A 6,881-nucleotide genomic window follows, 5' to 3' on the forward strand; every position below is an offset into this window, starting at 1 on the left:
AATCATGAGAAATCAAGAGGAAAGTCAAAGGGGAGGAGGTCTCAATCGAGAGGACCAAATGATTGCTGGTACTGTGGGAAACCAGGGCACAAAAAGAAAGATTGTTGGACTCGAAAGGAAAATGAAGGAGATAAATCAGATGGAGACAAAGAGGAAAATGTGGTAAGTAACAAATCCAAAGAGGATGCTTTGCTTCTATCTTTAGAGAGTGTTGATGATTCATGGGTTTTAGATTTTGGTGCTTCTTTTCATGCTACGCCTCATAGAGGTTATTTCATTGATTATGTCCAAGGGGATTTTGGGCTTGTTTATTTGGGGGATAATGAACCCTATCAGATTGTTGGAAAGGGAAAAATTAAGATTAAGTTGCAGAATGGGAATCATTGGCTACTACATGAGGTAAGACATGTTCCAAAACTAAGTAGAAATTTAATTTTAGCTGGGCAACTCGGTGATGAGGGTTGTGTAGTTACTTTTAATGATAAAAATTGGAAGGTTTCAAAAGGTTCCCTTGTAGTAGCAAAAGGTGTGAAAGTAGGCACCTTATATCTTTGTACAGGTCATATTGTTCCTTCTACTTTGATTGTTTCAGAGAAAAATGAATATTCAGGAACAATTACTGCAGTTGAGCAGGGAGAACAAATAGCTGCTGTAGATTCTGATACAGCGCTATGGCATAATAGACTTGGGCACATGAGTGAGAAAGGTATGAAAGTACTTCATTCAAGGAAAGTTTTACCAGGTCTAAAATGTGTGAATATGGATTTCTGTGAAAGTTGTGTGTATGGAAAACAAAAGAGAGTGAGGTTTGTAAAGACAGGGAAGGAAAACAAAAAGGAGAAATTAGAGCTTGTGCATACAGATGTATGGGGACCAGCCCAGGTATCTTCCCTTGGTGGCTCTCATTATTATGTTACATTTATTGATGGCGCAACTAGAAAAGTATGGGTTTATTTCCTTAGACAGAAATCTGATGTATTTCAAACTTTTAAGAAATGGAAATGCTTGGTTGAAAATGAGACTGGTAAGAAATTAAAATGTCTTAGATCTGATAATGGTGGTGAGTATTGCAGTCATGAATTTGAAGATTATTGCTCCACTAATGGTATTCGTAGACAAAAAACTTTTCCAAGGACACAGGAAAATGGAGTGGCTGAACGCATGAACGGGACTATAATGGAGTGCGCAAGGAGCATGAGGTTGCATGCTGGGTTGCCCTTACACATGTGGGCAGAGGCTGTCAATACTGCAGTATATTTGATTAATAGAGGTCCCTCTACTCCTTTGGGCTGTGGTATTCCAAAGGAAGCATGGACTGGTAAGAAGGTGATTTATTCTTTTCTCAAAACCTTCGGTTGTGAAGCTTTTGCTCATATAGACTCTGAAAATAGAACCATGCTAGAAGCTAAATCAAAGAAATGTGTCTTTTTTGGATATGGCATTAATGAATTTGGCTACAGGCTTTGAGATTTTGAAAATCATAAAATTATAAGAAGCCGGGATGTCATATTCAATGAAAAAGTGTTGTACAAAGATCTGTTGCAGGAACATGAGAAGAAAGAAGATGATTATGTCGTGCTGGATGATACTCCAAAAGCTGATGTTCCAGCCATTCCTCATGATGTGCAACAACTGCAACAACAAATACCACACACACCAGTGAATGTTAGACGGTCAACAAGGCCAATTAGACCTCCACAAAGGTTTTCTCCCTCTTTGTATTCTATTTTACTTACTGATGTTGGTGAACCTAAAAGTTATGATGAAGCTGTGTAGGTGGATACTAAGATTCAGTGGGAGTCTACAATGAAAGATGAAATGGACTCTTTGCTAAAAAATAAGACATGGGATTTGTGCAAGTTGCCTGCAGGTAAAAAGGCTTTACAGAATAAATGGGTTTACAGGTTGAAAGAAGAGGAAGGAGGTAAGAAAAGATTTAAGGCCAGGTTAGTTGTAAAAGGATTTGCACAGAAAAAGGGAATTGATTTTGATGAGATATTTTCTCCTGTTGTTAAAATGACTTCTATTCGTACTGTTTTAAGTCTTGTGGCTACTGAAGATTTGCATTTAGAGCAGATGGATGTTAAAATAGTCTTTCTTCATGGTGATTTGGATGAAGAAATATATATGGCTCAGCCACAGGGTTTTGAGGTCAAAGGTAAGAACTTAGTGTGCAAATTGAAGAAAAGTTTATATGGCTTGAAGCAAGCACCTCGGCAATGGTATCTGAAATTTGACAGTTTTATGCATGAGCATGGATATAATAGGTGTCATTCAGATTACTATGTTTATTTTAAGAGGTTGGATGATGATAGCTACATTATTTTATGTTTATATGTTGATGATATGCTTATAGCTAGGTCTAACATGGATCATATTAAGGGGCTGAAATGCCAATTAGCACATGCATTTGCTATGAAGGATTTGGGGGTAGCAAAACAAATCCTTGGTATGAAGATTTGCAAAGATAGGAAGAACAGAACATTGACGCTATCTCAAGCTGATTATGTTGAGAAGGTGTTGCAACGTTTCTCTATGGAGAATGCTAAAGCTGTCAGCACACCTTTACCTGGTCATTTGAAATTGACTAAGGAGATGTGTCCCAAGACACAGGAAGAGGAGGATAAGATGTCCAAGGTACCCTGTGCTTCAGCTGTAGGAAGTTTGATGTATGCTATGGTATGCACTAGGCCAGATATTGCACATGCAGTGGGAGTCGTTAGCAGGTATATGAGTCATCCAAGATTTGAGCATTGGAATGCTGTCAAGTGGATTCTCAGATATTTGAGAGGAACATCCAATAAGTGTTTACACTTTGGGGGCTCTACTACTGATTTATAGGGCTATGTTGACTCAGATTTGGCTGGGGATATTGATACCAGGCGGAGTACTACAAGTTATGTCTTTACTGTTGGTGGGGTAGCTATGAGCTGGGTTTCTAGGCTACAGAAGATTAATGCTCTCTCCACTACAGAGGCAGAGTATGTTGCTGCTACAGAGGCAGCCAAAGAGATGATATGGCTTCAGTTCTTCTTGGAAGAATTGGGACATCCTCAGAAGGATAATTATTTGTTCACAGATAGTCAGAGTGCCATTCATCTTGCTAAGAATTCAGCTCTGCATTCTAAGACCAAACACATACAGTTGTGGTACCATTTCATTCGGTCAGTTTTGGAGGATGGACAGTTAAAGCTGGAGAAGATACATACCAATGAAAATCCAGCAGATATGTTGACAAAGGTTGTAACAAGGGAGAAGTTGAACTCCTCTTCAGCTTCAGTTGGTCTTTTAGACTAAATGTGAATAAAAGAACAGCAGAGTCCAGGGTGGTTTGATCCAGTGGGAGCCCCATGTGGTAGTTGTATTGCTACAGGATCAGTCTCCAAGTGGGAGATTGTTGTTTAGTGTGGAGCTCGATCAATCCCCAAGTGGGAGATTGTTAGATTGTGGTGACTGATCAGGAAAGTACTGTACATACTTCATAAATAGTGGGGAAATTTTTTTTTTTGGGAAGTAGCCGACATGGTAGCCGACATATTATGGCTGACATATGGCCGACATTTTATAACCCTAAAGCGGTTTAATACTTGTATAAAAAGGGCTTAGGGTTGGGTATTTTTTATATATGTGGTGATACGAAATTGGTTCTTGCGGCGGTATTGAGCTGTAAGGGATTACAGATTGTAATCAGGTTGTAATCACTGGATTGTAATAAGATCGGACTTTCTGTTTGGTGGACGTAGCCCAGGGATTGGGTGAACCACGTTAAATCTTGGTGCCTTGTGTTCATTTCTATGTGTTCTATTATTTTCTGTTATTGGTTATATTTGCATGTAGTTTTTATTTCTGTCTGTGGTTTATCCTAACACCAAGCATTCTCTCTACTCCCATCCTAGTTTGTACTAGCACTTGAGGCATAGGTGAGAACAAGCAATTATCTTATTAGGTTCATTTAAGTCAGTATTAGGTGTAATGTTTTCACTTATTAAAACAACTTACATTGAGTTACCCTGGCAACCACTTAGGGCCCCGACCCCCACTGTAAGCCACTTCCCAACACTACAAGTAGATAACTTACCCTAAGCTCATGGAATCATAAATCACAAAATCACCACATTCCTATACAAGTGACTGGAAAAATACCAAAAGATAATCCACAATAAGAGCATCAAATCTCCATGAGCAACTGAAAAGCATCCATTGATAATCATGACCAGTACAGTTCTCTATTGGCAATTGAAGGTATCATTGATAATCACAATATTCATTGGTTCTCAACAAGCAACCAAAATGGCATATCAAGCAAATAATACTGATTGAAGACTCCAAAATGGTCGAGTCAAAACATGTCACAACATGACATCATCAAGATTAGATAAACAATTCAATTCCTTCAAGTGACTAGGAAGTAATCCAAATACAACTGATTGGTAACTCATAAATGGTTACATATATCATAGCTTACACAAGAAGACTAAAAATAATATCAATCAGCATACCATCTCATAACTTTGGTTGGGTTTATAAAGATCAAGATCAAAAGACATCATCATGACATCACAAATCATAACCCCCAAGCCTCTAGTAGATGTCCTATAACTGGTCAACAAACTAGTCGACCCAAAAACCCAAAACAGATAGCATAGAGAAAACACAAAATACAAGCACAAGTTTGGATTTGTTTAAAATTGCTTAGTTGAATTAGGTGTAGGGTTTTAGTTTTCAATTTCAAATTTAGATTTTGAGTGGAAGAATTTGTACATGTTACCTAACCCATGTATTTGTTTGATAGATAAAAGTATTTTCCCCATAACCCATTAAATCTATATTATAAAATGTTTCTAAGAGTATACAATATTTGAAAAAGACCCCTATCATGTTCCATTAAGACACATAGAAAATTCAATGTAAACAAATACAATTCATCCACATTTATCTATCCTTCATTTAAATCCGATTAAATTAGATTTATATTATTAAATTAAAATATTATAAAATGATTAATTATTAAAAAAAATTAATAATAAAATTTTATTTAATAAATATATTAATTATTAATTAATAATAATAATATATATATATAATGATAATAATAATAATTAATATTTATAAATGATCAACATTTAATAATATAAATCTTAATAACATTGTGAAATATTGAATCATGAGTAATGGCACATCGATACATATAAAAAAAGTAAAGCAAGTTTATTAATATCCGACAGTTAATATATATGTAATTAAAAAATATATCTGTGTTGGTATGTTGGTTTATGGTGAAGGATAATTTTAAAGAAATAATACATGCTTACCTACTTTCAAATTTTATCTAAATAGTGTTAATTTAGATTTAAAAAATATTATTTAGATAAATGGATGATACTCTTATTATTATTAGTAGCAGTAGACTATTTCTATTATTAGTATTAGTATGTCATATTTGAAATATTCAATTTTTAATTTTTTATCTTTCAATAGTCCTACTATACCTAATTATATTTAATATTAGAATTCATATAATTAAATTTTAAATTTAAATTTTCATAATTAAAAAAAATTATTTTTTATTATTAATTTTTTATTTTTATCCTTTTATAAAAACCATTCCTACTAAACCTAACTATATTTAATATTATAATTCAAGTAATGGACAAATGCTAGCCACCATGTGACACTTGTTTTTATATTAGAAATGCTCGACAATTAATTAATTTGCATTTACCTTTCAAGGATTAAATTAATCTATAGAGAAACTAGAAAGTTTTTGTAATTCATATATAATAATTGATGTATATTTTATTATGACGACTTTTCCCATTCAAAAGACAAGGATTGCCACAATTTTGGAGTAGCCCATAGCTATTCGCATTGTATCTCGTTAAGCACACACAATCTCTAGGAATCATACATTCCAAAGAAACAATTAATATTTTCGGCCTGTACAATTTTATCACATCAACGATGAAGTTCTTCAGAATGTCTACATCTATCTGATGGAAGTAACCATGAATGTAAAAAATAAATTAAAAAAATAGCAAGGAAATATAGAAGTGATATTCCCATTAACAATATTGGTGACAAAATTAGATCTTAAATCTATGTTAGAAATTATTTTTCTTTCAGTCTAAGATGCATGATAAGAAGACTCAATCTCAGCATGATAAGAAGGATAAAGAGAGATTGTTTTGGAGTAAGAACTTATATAATAAATTAAATGATTTCTATAATAATTATATAAATAAAATTCAGCCTCAAAATCTTCTCTCTATCCAAATAACACTACCCTCTTTGAATCACTATTTTTTTCTAAAAAAATTATACATTTGAAATAATCTAAAAAATCATAGTGAAAAGTATAATAATTTCCATCTATAAGAATAATTGCCTCCACTTTCCTTACTAAACTTTTGCATTCCCTTCTTCCCTAGTTTTTTCTTGGAAGTTATCATCCTATCAATGTATCCGTTTTTAACTTTAAGAGAAGAATCCTATATTTAGATTATTTTTCTAAACTTGGACATTTTTTCCACATTTAGACATCTTGCAAATATTTATACTACCAAAAAGTTATGGCTTCTTCCTAAAATTAGGAAAAACAAATTATTTTAAATATAGTATTTAGTACACAGTAGATCAAATACTTCACAGATAGTGGGGATAGTGGAAATAGTCTTTTTCAATCCTAAAGAGTCACACATGACTTCTATAAAGAGAATCTTCATATACATGAAGGGTATTGAAGAATATAAATAGTTTGGATTGGAATATGTTCCAATAAAAGAACCATTGGTAGATATCTTTACAAAACCTCTTCAAAAGGATACATTTGAGTATCTTAGAGGAAAGTCAGGGGTCATATGCCTATTATGACTAGAGTAAAG

Source organism: Cupressus sempervirens, chromosome 9 (genome assembly GCF_028749045.1).
Source record: "Cupressus sempervirens isolate cs-2001-9-10 chromosome 9, ASM2874904v1, whole genome shotgun sequence".
Taxonomy (NCBI): Eukaryota; Viridiplantae; Streptophyta; class Pinopsida; order Cupressales; family Cupressaceae; genus Cupressus; species Cupressus sempervirens.